General features: G+C 40.4%; 1 protein-coding gene across 2 annotated transcripts in view; it reads right to left on the bottom strand.

The window, feature by feature from the left end:
* The window catches only part of GRIA3 (glutamate ionotropic receptor AMPA type subunit 3), a 285,426-nt gene that overhangs the window by 91,389 nt on the left and 179,744 nt on the right, over positions 1-14,293 (bottom strand). The gene's annotated exons all lie outside the window — the stretch shown is intronic.

The following is a 14,293-nucleotide window of genomic DNA, read 5'->3' as shown; positions in this document are numbered from 1 at the left end:
TATACATATACATACATCCCCATATCTCCTCCTTCTTGCACCTCCCTCCCACCCTCCCTATCCCACCCCTCTAGGTGGTCACAAAGCACCGAGCTGATCTCCCTGTGCTATGCAGCTGCTTCCCACTAGCTATCTATTTTACATTTGGTAGTGTATATATGTCCATGCCACTCTCTCACTTCGTCCCAGCTTACCCTTCCCCCTCCCCATGTCCTCAAGTCCATTTTCTACGTCTGCGTCTTTATTCCTGTCCTGCCCCTAGGTTCTTCAGAACCTTTTTTTTTTTTCAGATTCCATATATGTGTGTTAGCATATGGTATTTGTTTTTCTCTTTCTGACTTACTTCACTCTGTATGACAGACTCTAGGTCCATCCACCTCACTACAAATAACTCAAATTCGTTTCTTTTTATGGCTGAGTAATATTCCATTGTATATATGTGCCACATCTTCTTTATCCATTCATCTGTTGATGGACACTTAGGTTGCTTCCATGTCCTGGCTACTGTAAATAGAGCTGCAATGAACATTGTGGTACATGACTCTTTTTGAATTATGGTTTTCTCAGGGTATATGCCCAGTAGTGGGATTGCTGGGTCGTATGGTAGTTCTATTTTTAGTTTTTTAAGGAACCTCCAGACTGTTCTCCATGGTGGCTGTATCAATTTACATTCCCACCAACAGTGCAATAGGGTTCCCTTTTCTCCACACCCTCTCCAGCATTTATTGTTTGTAGATTTTTTGATGATGGCCATTCTGACTGGGGTGAGGTGATACCTCATTGTAGTTTTGATTTGCATTTCTCTAATGATTAATGATGTTGAGCATCCTTTCATGTGTTTGTTGGCAATCTGTATATCTTCTTTGGAGAAATGTCTATTTAGTTCTTCTACCCATTTTTGTACTGGGTTGTTTGTTTTTTTGATATTGAGCTGCATGAGCTGCTTGTATATTTTGGAGATTAATCCTTTGTCAGTTGCTTCATTTGCAAATATTTTCTCCCATTCTGAGGGTTGTCTTTTCGTCTTGTTTATGGTTTCCTTTGCTGTGCAAAAGCTTTTAAGTTTCATTAGGTGCCATTTGTTTATTTTTGTTTTTATTTCCATTTCTCTAGGAGGTGGGTCAAAAAGGATCTTGCTGTGATTTATGTCGTAGCGTGTTCTGCCTATGTTTTGTAATAAGCTTTTATGGCGATGAAAGGAGAGATCTTGTTGCTAAAGGGCAAGAGTTGGCTGGCTCTTGGTCCTAATTCTCCCTCTGGCCTATTTGTGTACATTTTGCTTGTTTGTAATCTCTAATCAGATTCTATGGCTTGAATGTTGCCTTGGTGCCCAGCATTTAGATGCAGCAAGTCACAGTTCTCAAGGTTGAGATGATCAAGGCTGGATTCTCCCTAATCCCTCTGAAAAAACACTAATGCAACAGAGCTAACCAACAGTTATCAAGGACACAGAAGGGAAAAGGAGAAAAGAGGTGAATGGTAGAGAAGGGGATATAAGGAAAACTGTCTGACTAAAAGGCAGGAGTTGGTTGACTCTTGATTGTCCTTCTATTTCTGATACCTTTTCTTCAAAAAGAATTATCTTTTTGTATCAAATATTGCTAAATTCCATGGTTCAAGTGGCACTGACAGTCTACAAGATTGTAAAATTTAAAGCTTGATTCTTTCTACAGCCTCTTCAGAGACACTAATGCGGCAGAGCTGACATCCAACAGGTAGGAGGGGAAAGGAGGAAAGAGAGAGAGAGAAGGACGATGAGAATGCAGAGAAGCGTTCTGCTTAAGGGCAGGTTTGGTTGGAGTCTAGTCTTCCTCCTCCTATCCCACCACTTTAAGGCATTACACCATCCCATAATAATCTTTGATGGATTTTTATTGTTATGACATCTATAACCCTAAAAGCAGGCCAAAGACCCCCCCAAACTTATGTAAAGACACTAACACAACACAGGTGATGATACAACATCCAGAAAGGAAAATGGAGTAAATGAAAGAGCAGGGGGTCAGTGGTAGGAAGATGGAAGTTAGGAGAGAAGTATGGGCTAAGGTGCAGGAGCTGGCCAGCTCCTGCACCTCCTCCTCCTCCTATCCCATTATTATTATTATTTTTAAAACAAATAGTACTAAATTTATTAAAAACAAATTTTTGGGGGGCCATCGCATGCAGCGTTGTGGGATCTTAGTTCCCTGACCAGGGATTGAACCCAGGTCCTTGGCAGTGGAAGCCCGGAGTCCTAACCACTGCACCACCAGGGAATTCCCAGTACTAAATTTATTTTTAAAAATCAAAATGGAGGGACTTCCCTGGCGGCCAGTGGTTAAGACTTCGTGCTTCCACTGCAGGGGTCTCGGGTTCAATCCCTGGTCGGGGAACTAAGATTCCACATGCCGCACTGCGTGGCCAAAAGATTAAAAAAAAAAAAAATCAAAATGGAGATTTAACATACCTTCCTCAATTATTGACAAAGCAAATAGAAAACAAAGACACAGAAATGGGAAGATTATAATAATACATTTTGATTTAACAGATTATCCCATAATTTTAAAGCATTTCATCCATTCATAGCCTCTGGTTAGATCTCCTCCTTTGGCTGGTGAACCACAGTCTTCAAGGTGGTAAAATTGAGGCTGAGTCTCTTAAAACCTCTCAAAAGACATTAACACAAAAGAGATGATCACCAAACATATGGATGGTATAAGGGGAGAATAAAAGGGGAGAGGTCAGTGGAGAAAGATGGAGGTTAGGAGAGAGGAGATGGTTAAGAAGGGAGATTTTGCTGGTTCCTGGTCCACCTCCTATATCTATCCCATTGTTTTTTATTTCTAGAAGAAGTTGCTAGAGTCTATGATCATGTACAACCATAATTGGGAAAGTTGTAAATTGGGGCCTAAGTCTACCCATAGCTTCATTGAAATAACCAACACAACAAAGCTGACCAGCAAACACACAACAGGTAGGCAGGAAAAAAGCAAGGGGAGAGAGTGGTAGGAACAGACAGTGTAAAAGATGGATTCTGGCTAAAAAGTAAGAGGTGCCAGGGTCCTGGTCCTCCTTCTCTGATATCTAAATTTAAGGCACTGCACTTTTCTAGAATATGTTGCTAGATTTTAGTTGTTGCGCTGGTCACACCCCCTCATGTATCCCTGAAACCCATGTAAAGACACTGAAGCAGAACAAGAAAACAAACCATGCAGAGTGTATAGAAAAGGAAATAAAATGGTGGTGGCAGGGAGTATTCTGGTAGGATGATGGAAGTTAGGAGAAATGTCTTGATTCAGGGGAGAAGTTGGCTGGCTCCTGGTTCACTTTCTCTACCTGTGTGATTATTTTAAGACATCCCACTTGTCCATACCTCTTGCCAGAATTCACTGCTTGAGTTGGCTACATAGAGACCCTGAGGTGGGAAGATGTCTGTCTAAAAACTCTGAGCAGGAACTAATGCAACAGAAATGACCTTCAGGGCTTCCCTGGTGGTGCAGTGGTTGAGAATCTGCCTGCCAATGCAGGGAACACGGGTTCGAGCCCTGGTCTGGGAAGATCCCACATGCCGCGGAGCAACTAGGCCCGTGAGCCACAACTACTGAGCCTGCGCATCTGGAGCCTGTGCTCCGCAACAAGAGAGGCCACGATAGTGAGAGGCCAGCGCACCGCGATGAAGAGTGGCCCCTGCTCGCCGCAACTAGAGAAAGCCCTCACACAGAAACGAAGACCCAACACAGCCAAAAATAAAAATTAATTAATTATTTTAAAAAATTAAATATGAATTAAAAAAAAAGAAATGACCTTCAACCATCTGGATGATAAAGGGGAAAATAGAAGATGAAAGATAGTTATAGAAATTTGAAGTTGGGATACAAGTTCCAGCTACGGAGCAGGAGTTGGCTGGCTCTTGGTCCATGGTCACCTCTTATCTCATTATTTTAAGGCATTGCATTTGTTCACAACTCTTGCTAGTCTTCTCTTTATGACTTGGTCACAGAAGGGCCTCAAGTTGAGAACAATGGCACTGAGTCTCTCCAAAATCTCTGTAAGACACTAGCACAAGAATGAACGCTAAACATGTGGGTGATAAAGGGGAAAATAAAGGGAGGAAGGTCGGTGAACAGAAGTAGTGCAGGGACCAGACAGTAATACATGTGAATACAGATGGATTTTTTTAATTATTATCACAAAATCCTTGTCTTTAGAAAAAGTATAAGTTTGACTACCAATCTAAATATGTGATAAGTTTACAAGTTTTTACTTTTTAACTCATGCCCTTGGCTCAGAACAAAAGTAATATTTAAAGTTCTTTAAGTCTTTTTAGTTTGTTCTCATTTTTGTTTCAGGGTTTAAGTGCCTGATGCAAGCACTTCTTCCAATAGTAACTGCTTAAAAAAGGACAGAAAACCCATATCCTTTTATTTAATACATAAATTTAAACATGTCTGACTTCAAAGGAAATTTCTGTATCATGAATTCTGTTTCCTCACTGAGCTTCATCTACTATTAAAAATTATATACTTTAAAATAATATAGTTTGACCGAAGACAAAATGCATTCCAGTAGATTTCTTTGATATTTTTGTGGGAAAGGATGGCTCATTTTGTTTCAGCAGGTTTTGCTGTTTTATAGCAACTGCTCTATTGCTTCACTGAATCATAGCAGTTCATTTGTTGCTTAAAAATCAGTTTCTTCTTCTGGCATCTCCCATCTAACCAAAGATATTAGAATTTCTTCATTTTCTTTTTCTTCGCCTTTTTCTATTTAAAATTTTGAGTGTGTGTGTATGTTGGGGGGGCAGTAGATTGTCATGATTCTCACATAGCTGGGCTCTGAGAATCTACTTTTTCAACATAAATGTTACTCAGTTATGATAAATAACATTTATGATACATAAAATACCTCAGCCAATGAATTTGTTACATTTTAAGGCTTAGAGTCTATAAAACAAATTAATTTCTTGTTTTCTTTTGGAATTTTCAACTCGAATTCACTTTGAATGAGACACCAATGAGTTTCCAATTAGAACCTCTCTTATACTCTAGAACCCCCTTTTCTAATTGTCTACCAACTAAATTGACTTCCTTATTCCATGTGTATCTTAAAAAGAATGTGCCCCAAAACAAAGTTGTTATATTCCCTTAAAATCTCTTCCTCTTCCTGTATCCCTTCTTTCAATTAATGGCACTTTAAGCCTATTGGGTCACTGGGTATGGGGCCCAAGCACCTGTCTTTTTTTTTTTTTTTTTTAAATAAATTCAACAAGTGACTTTGAAGCACAAGTGGGTTTGAGGACCACCAGCCTAGTTTATCGTCCTGGCTTCCTAGCTGGTGATCCAACTTCCAGTTCTTTACCTTTCCAGTTTATTCTTTGCATAATAAATTTATCTTCTTAAAATATCTGTTAGAGCATAATACTCCTTTCCTCAAATCACTGCAATGATTCCCTACTTTCTACAGACATACTGACAGCTGAATATCTTGACTTGACCTTCAAGGATTTCCATTATCTGTTATCTTTTGTTCTCTTGGCCTTATCCACACCTTTTCCTTCAAGAGACCTCATGCTCTAGCCACATCACTCCCCTTTAAACCTTGGTGCCTTTGTTCTGTTTCCTTTGTCTAGAAAGGGCCGTCACTTCATCACTTACAGCTCTGGGTGTCTACTGAAATTTCATTCTTGAAGAGCCATTTCAATTAGTAAAATAATGACTAAGAAACATCTATATTAAATTTGTCTCTGTATTCTCTACCAGATAGTAATAAGGCCAATTGTGTCCCCCTTTTGCCAATTATTACATAGGCTCTTGCACATTGTTGACTGCTTATGGGCTCTCGTCCTCCTTCATTGTCGCATGCCTTCCCATGCTTTCCACGCAATACGTTTATGTGTAAACTCCACAATATTATTGCTTAGTGGCTCTGAGGTTCCAAATCCCCTGCTGTAGTGAGTGGAATTTCTGTTGAGCCCATTTTATTATTTCATAGGGATTTTAATAACTAGAAGTGATGATCAGATACTCAATGATTTTTGTGTGTTTAGATTAGATATCAAATTCTAGTGCTCCTTGCATTTCACCAATTTGGTTTGCTTGAAATTGTGTTTTGTTTGTTTTGTTTTTTGCTCGCTGCCATGGTGGTCTCCCTTCCTTTGGTTGGTCCAGTAAACTGTATGCAGAGGGAGAGATTAAAGGAGATGAGAGAAGGCAGAGAGAGGTTGGAGGCAACCCTAGTGCTCACAGATAGGGAGAGTTTAAACTCTACTTCCTCACTTTCTATGTTCTAAGTATCTGTACACTTGACTATTTGCCTCTCTGCAACAATGCCAACATTCGTTGGAAATATGGATATAATCTCAGAAGTTATTCCTTTGAGAAGGAAACTACTCATTTAGATTTGTAAGCTCTGCTATATTTCATCAATTGCATTGCTTCTCAGTCACATCACATCTGTTTGAGCCAGTGACTGTTGCCCACATCTGAACCCAACAGTATAAAACCAACCATGACCTCTGTGCCTAATGCAAGGCCTTGTAAGCTACCTTTGATTAAGTCTCCAAGGCCATCTTTTACACAGACACTAGTTACACAATTGGCATCCAAAGACAGAGTGTCCTTGATTTGAGGATAGCCAGACAACTCAGTCTTCCAAAGATCCAGATGACTTTGGTATCATCCTGTCTCCCTTGATTCATACATATAGTACTGCAATTCAGTTTCCTTCTGGTGAGATAATTGAGATTTGGAAATAGATATATTCAAGGCTTACTTTTAGAGCACTTATTTTTAAGATATTATGTGGTGATTTCCTTCATATAATATTATTGTTAGGGTACATTTTGTACAGAGAGGAAAACAGAGACAAGATAAGTTGGGTGACTTTCATTGAGTTGATGGTAGATTATGGGTGAGAAATGAGAAAGGTGGCTTGCCTATATGGAAGGTAAAAGCAGTAGAATGAGGGGTGGAAGGCTGCCAAGGAGGAGTATCTGTCTCAATTTGGATGAAGGCTGGCTCTGCCTTTAGTGCCATCTGAATTGTTCATCTGGGTGATGCTTTGATGGGGAAATGCACGGTAATTGTGGTGACTCAAGTTATCAGATTGCTAATGAGAGACACAAGTCTTTTTCTAGAAGCAGATCCATCCTCCTGGGAGGATGTAATGCACAGAGTTAAAGATTACACCATATAAATTAGCACTTGATTACAGGTTGCTTGTATTGTTCACTCACTGTTTTATTCTCTAATCCAATTAACAAACATACTTTGAAACCTTCTAAGTGCTATCTGTTGGTACAATGGCGAGCCATATCCAACTTGGTCCCTAACCTCACAACACTTTAGTCCAGTGGGAGTTATCTGTATGAATATACAAATAATTACAAGTTGACATAAATGCTATTAGTGGGAAAAATAGGCACTGATCTCTTTTTTATTAACAGTTATATTGAGGTATAATTTAAATACCATAAGATCCATCCATTTGACACTGATTTTTTTTTTAAAGCAAAAATCAGGTCATGTCTCTCCCCTGCTTGAAATTCTTCAGTGGCTTTCTGATGCTGTTGAAAAGAGCTAAAACTTAACCAGGCAGTAGGCCTTAGATAATCCAGATCTTGTCGCTCACTCTGCTGTAGCCAAAATTGCCTTCTAACAGTTCAGAGAGGTATCAAACTCTTTTCTGCCTCAGGACCTTGGCACATGTTGTTCCCTATGCATTACATGAACTTTCCCTGATTCACCTTTCTCACCATTCAGATCATTGTTTCAAAGTCACCTTCTCTGAAAGCCCTTCTCTGGCCATACTATGCAGAGTTTTGACTCCCCACCCTCTGCCTTCTCTTCATTCCCAGCACAGGTCCCAGCACCTGTTCTACCTCCATGCCAGTGATCCTAAGTTGTGCCAGTTTGGTCTGTTCAATATGTTTATACAGTTCTTAAAGAGACCACCTTCTGTCTTCCTTGTAGTAGAGTGAACAAGGTATTGGGCATATACGTGGTATATAGAAAAACGAACTTGTTATAAAAACCTTTAGAGTAGTGCTACCCGAAGTATGTGTGGACTGGTGCTGGTCTGCTGTTTGTTACCAGTCAGAGATGATAGAAGGAGAGAAACTGAATACAAGCCTTTAGTTTATAAGCAAGTTGACAGAGTAATATGGCTGTTGAATCTAATACTAAAAAAACTTGGGCTTGTATTTTATATGTCTTGTTTTGTTTATTTCATGTTTTTTAGTAATTTATTGTTGTTGTGCTTTTATTGTGTGAATATTTGGGGGAAAATCTGGCCCTCCTTCACGGATAATTTGAGAAGCACTGTTTTAGCAGATATGACGTGGGAGGGGCCCGGGAGAGAAAACAGAATTTTTTCAACGCATCTTGCTAGAACATTGAGTAGGAAGTGATCGTTCCTTGTTAATTTCAGGCAGGGGGAGGCAGGGATGGTTGACTATAATGAAGGCGTTTTTGGAGAGGGGGAATGAGAGTCTCAAAGTTGGCTACTTTAAGCTGACAATTGCCTGTGCCTTTCTAAATGCACGGTAGGACGTTGGACCCCTGCCCAGTCCCCACTCCTCATTCCCTTGATACTCTGCTGTATCCTATCTTCATTTGGAGAAGAAAGTGAATCCTGAGCCACCAGAGAAGCTGTGTACCCGGGGGAGGTGACTGGGCTCCTGGCATTGGGGACCAGGGGGGATTTTTCCCTTCAAGCTCACCTCCTTTGCCTGTAAGGCCGGGCTCCAGCCCAGTGAGCTCTGTGTTTACAGGCCATCTGCTGAGGTGTCAGTGATCACAACATGACTTTGAGCATTTGAATTTTTTATTTAGAACATTAAAAATGGAAGTACAAAGGAAGGGAAAGAGTAGAGAACAGAACAAGAAGACCTGGGAGGGGAAGGGAGCAGAAGGGAACAGTTGTTATTGGCAAGCAAAACAGCATGACTCAGTCTCATTCAAACTTGTTTTCTCTTTAAACAAAGTGGGCCCCTCTCTGTTTCAGGTACATCCCTAGATCTGGGAAGCTGCAGAGTTCACTTCTCCAAGCTCCGGTTACTCCTGGATGCTTCTTTGGAGTTCTATTTTTTGACTAATGCTTTTGTTTTAGTAAAATTTTAGAAAAATTAGATATAATCTAGTACTCCCCATCATTATTTTCTGGCATACTAATCATATGAATGGGGCAGATGGCGAGGGAAAGAAAGAAGAGAGAGCAAGAGAAAGAAGGGGGATGAGAGAGCAGGGGAGAGGAATGTGTGTGTGTGTGTGTATGTGTGTGTGTGAGGGAGAGAGAGAGGGGATGAATATGAATGTAGCAGGGGAGAAGACAGTGATGGAGATGGAACTGGTGCCTGCTAAGATACATTTCATATTGGCCCATTGGACGCGTTTCAAACCCAGATTCACAAAGCTGTCCTTGTTTTTTTAAGCCTTTTTCTCTCTGATTACTTCACCCTCATAAATTTATAGTTTATACATCATTCATATACATTTATGTCTTTGCAAATGTTCTTATGTGACCTTTGTGGGGCTGACCTTCTGTCTCACTGAGATGCTTGAGTGGGTAAAATGAGAGGAGCGAGATGCTCTTGGTAAAGTGTCTGACCAACCTGGGCTGGAAACCTAGCTTGGCAATGGATTAGCTGTGAGACTTCAGACAAGTCATGTATCTTTTCTGAGCCTGTTTCCTGATCTCTAAAAAGCTTGGGGAAATGGGTGGGTAAGAAGTCTCTCTTATTGGAGACATTAAAGGAAGAGCCTAAAGAAAACAGCTAGCACAGCAGGGAGGAGTCTCAGATAGCTCTCTTCCCCCTTTCTCCCCTGGCACAATGGCTAACTTGATCACCTGTCCTACGGCCCTCTCCCGCTGGCAGCTGACACTACCTAACTTCCACTTGTAGGGTCCACAACTGTCCCCAACCCTGGGACCAGTCTCAGCCTAGGCAAGGAAACCATCAGGTCTTCTAAGGCAGAGGTTAACTGGCGCAGCACTGAATGAGCCCTACCGTGGCTTACAGTTTCCCCTGGGCACCTCAAATGCTTGGAGATTTTTGCTTTATTTGGGGGGCTGGGTACTGAACATCTGTTGTTGGATCATCTCAACCCAGATCCAGTTTGCTCTGTGTCAACTATTAAATGGCTTTGATTGATCCTTTAGAGCTGCAGCTCTGTTTAGAATGTAGCTAAGGGCACTCAACACTTTGCTTGGCTTTTGCCCCCCTGAACTGATTTGAAGTCTGCTCTATGACAATATCCCAAGGCTAACAGGGCTCCGCTTGTGCTCCCCCACTTATGTCCTCCATATTCACCCAGCTGCTGTGCCTACACTCTCACTCCTGGCCTTCCCTGGTCCAAACAGACCCTCCACGAGGGAAGAAATGTAGAGCTGGAAGTCACCTTGGAGTGTTTTTCAAATTTTAGCCTCTAATATACCACCTTTACAGGGTTTTTTTGCCGCATGGGTGGATGATCTGAACTAGTCTTTACCTCATATATTTTCTTTACATCGACTAAGTTTTTTAATCTAAACATCTAATTTAGCTTCATAGAATTGACGGGAGAGTTATCTTTTTTGAATACATATTTAATATAAATTCCAAACTAATCAGTCTAAGAAGTTTTGCTATATACTACCTAAAATCATCTCATGTACAAATAGCACACTTTGGGAAACCTTGATCTGGTCTATCTCTTCATTTTACAGATTAAGAAACAGGTTCAGTGAGGTTTGGTTTGTCACAGGCTAGTCAGATCAATTCTTGGGATTCGAACCTATCTCCTAGCTCCTGGTCTAGTGCTTTTTTCCTTCATTATGCCTAGGGTTAGTCTAGGGTTCTGCACACTATTATTGACATATATGAAACAATTAAATCACAATACACAACATGCCTGGGAATGCAGTGGAAAGGATCCTGATCCAGGACCTTACCATGAAAGAAAGAGCGGTTGCTTGACTGACAAATTGTATACCTGCTGGTTACCTCTGGTACTAAAGTAGAGACACATTACCACCTTAGAGAGAGTTCTGGAAGAGGAAATAACAATCAATTGTGGAACAACCCCTAAAAAGAAATGACACCACCGACTGATACAGAATTTGTAAGAGACTTACTTACTCTTTCATTATTGGCATGTCCACTTCCGGCCTGACCAGATCACACCTCTGGCCTGTGCTCCCGATGAAATCTTTTGTTTCTTCCAGGGATTTCAACAAGTTAGAACTTTCTGCAGCTTGTTGTCCATTCTGAAATGTACACCTTGACCTATGAAAGGTCCTTGTTGAAGCATTTACAGAATATCCAGGTCTTGTCACTTTAGGATTGCTACCAGGGAAGGTCCATGTAAAAGCACATAGAAGTCATTGCCGGATAGATGGGACTTAGTAGCAAAGGGGACACTTGGGGCTCTGGTGCAGGTGGTTCCAGAAAGCTTAGGTAGGCAGTGTGAGTGTTTTTCATTTTGCATCTGTAGAAGAAGGCAGTGGTTCTGTGCTGTTGTTACACCAAGATTCAGATGAGAACTTCTTCCCTTGTGTATGTGTCCTCAGCTTTCATCCAGCTGGCTCATCTTGAAAGGAAACATCTTCTTAGCTCCACTTACCCGCTTTTGATCATCTAAATGACTTCTAAATAGTTTTGGTTTGCTGTGTGTATATATGTATATGTGTCTTTGGGGTATTTTTAGCTGCTTAAAAAAATCTGGTAACCACGGAAGGGATAATGTGGCTCATTATTTTATCAGAGGTTAGTAACGGTTCCTATCTGTATTGCCCATATGCAATTTGATATAGAGAACAGGGACTTATGGAGACACATGGCTGTGTTCAAATGGAAAGAAGGTCACTAGAGGAAGAGAAGGGGTGGCAGCTCAAAGCATGGTAAATGAATTCATGTTTTCATTATCCAGACTGACATGACACTATATATTACATTCTTTCTGAGGGAACAGACTTTGCTTATTCTTGTAGTAGGCATCTTTCCAAGGTTTCATAATTCTGAGTTCTGTGTTAGGCATCCAGTTTACCATTCTTTTCCCCAACCTTGTCCTAGTGATTTTCTCTTGCAGTTCTGTCACTCTACATGCTTTCACTTCTGTCAGCTCTGGGTCTCAAAATTGAAACCAAAGTTCTAAAGGATTGTCAGTAGGATTAGAGAGGCCCAGTTAGAAATCCAGAATGGGAAAGGTCTTTATAGATCATCTGGTCACCTTACTCCAACTGAGACAGCCATTGATGTGCACGGCTCAGGCTTAGATCTTTTAACATAGAACCTGCCTCCAGGACGTGAGTTAGCCGACAGTCTCCAGCTTCAGGTGCCTTCAGGATTTGCCCCAGCTCGCAAGCGGGAGGTGGGTGCTTCCCAGGCAGCTGCCAGCCAATGGTTGAGCAAGGTTGGGGTACAGTGGCTCGCCATTTTGGGGCAGGATGGGCCTCCTCGACGTGGAGTTGTTGCACTGGAGCTCCCAGGTGTGCTATCCCATGGTCTGAAGATCTTTTTTTTTTTAACTTTTAATTTTATATTGGAGCATAGTTGATTAACAACGTTGTGTTAGTTTCAGGTGTACCTCAAAGCGATTCAGTTATATACGTACATGTATCTACTCTTTTTCAGATTCTTTTCCCATTTAGGTTGTTACATAAATATTGAGCAGAGTTCCCTATGCTATACAGTAGGTCCTTGTTGGTTATCCATTTTAAATATAGCAGTGTGTACATGTCAATCCCAAACTCCCTAACTATCCCTCAAACTTCCTTCCTTTTCCCCTCCTTCACTGATATCAGACCTGTATTGTGGTCTGAAGGGCTCCCTTTCTACTTGTGTCCCTCTCCCTTTTATTTTTCACAGGCATTACTCCCAATAAGTGTCTTGCACTTCTATTTATATCTCAGCATCTGCTTCTAAAGGATCCAACCAATCCATCAATGAACTCCCCACTCCCATCTGAGTTTTACAGTATGGAAACTGAGGTCCTCAAAGGTGAGGTGACTTATCCAACATCCCATAGCTAGTGAGTAGCAAAGTCTCTGACCCCTAGTTCAATGCTCTTTCCCAAACTTCAGTCATCCAGGTACCACCACAACTGCATATACCCAAAACAGATTTTGCTGTATCTGTTTATAGCAACATGCTATTGTTTACTTGACACATTTGACATAAACAATTATTTCATTTGTTGTTAAACCTCTAGCCCTGTATGAAGTAATAACATCCATAAAATTTGGGTTTTGATGTACTAGTTTTATGTTTTTCTAATACATAGTAAATAAATACATTTGCCATTGTAATAAAAAAAAGTTCGTGTGTGCACTACCTAAAGTTGTCTCATGTACCATCAGTGCTGAGTGAACCCTAGGCAGAGGAGAAGAGAAAGGGAGAGGGAAGAAGGAAGGAAGAGAGGAAGGAAGGAAGGAGAGCAAAATGCTTATGGGTGAGAAAGAAATGGTAAAAATCCATCAAGAACTGCCTCAGATACCTTGCTATAACCTCCATGTTTCCTGCCAAAGCCTGGTCTAACCCCCAGCGAGTCAACAAACATCCTTTACCTGTCAGTTGTCTAAAAACAAATTGGATGTACTCAGATGTAAATTAAGAATCAAGATTTCTCCTCCTAAAAGAGTCGATTCATTTATCCCTACAATGGACTGAAGCACTCCACTTTGAGCAATTTATTGGAGAAGATGCACACAACATTTCAAAGCAGTAGCTCTAATCTTCATCTTATAAAGTGTTCGAGTGCACACACTTCTTAAGGAGGTTTAAGTAACATTTCCTTTCTCATTTAAAAATATTCATTATTAAAACAAAATAAGACTTTTTTCTTTGATTTAAGAAATCTAAGAATATAATTACGATAATCTTTCACCTTTGTTGCTATTCTTTTGGTTTAAGAGCTCTATAATAATTATGATTCTCTTGTGCTAATGAAATAAAATTGGGGCTAGAACTCATGTTATGTAATAATTTAATAGATTCTTAGTATCATAGTGATAATTTACCATTCCTCTTTCATTACAGGGAGATAGTATTATTCAGAACCTCTGCCAAACATATATTACGGATTTAGAAGCCACTTTGTTAATTCCTAAACCAATTGTCCTTTTAGAGAAAGAAGACCTATAAACCAACCTTAATAAAAAGTAACTTCTAGAATGTCACAAATTTTAAAGGCATGGGGAGTTTGAAGGTAAAGATTCAAGTTGTGTTTTGGTATGGGTAGAAAGGTGGCTATATACTTTGACAGGATTACTTAATGTTCTATGTTCAAAGCTACTGCTCACATCTGGTTTGAAAAGATTTGGTAGTGGCCTGTTTCTA

Source organism: Eubalaena glacialis, chromosome X (genome assembly GCF_028564815.1).
Source record: "Eubalaena glacialis isolate mEubGla1 chromosome X, mEubGla1.1.hap2.+ XY, whole genome shotgun sequence".
In the NCBI taxonomy this organism is placed as follows: Eukaryota; Metazoa; Chordata; class Mammalia; order Artiodactyla; family Balaenidae; genus Eubalaena; species Eubalaena glacialis.
This window is presented reverse-complemented; position numbering and strand designations above follow the sequence as displayed.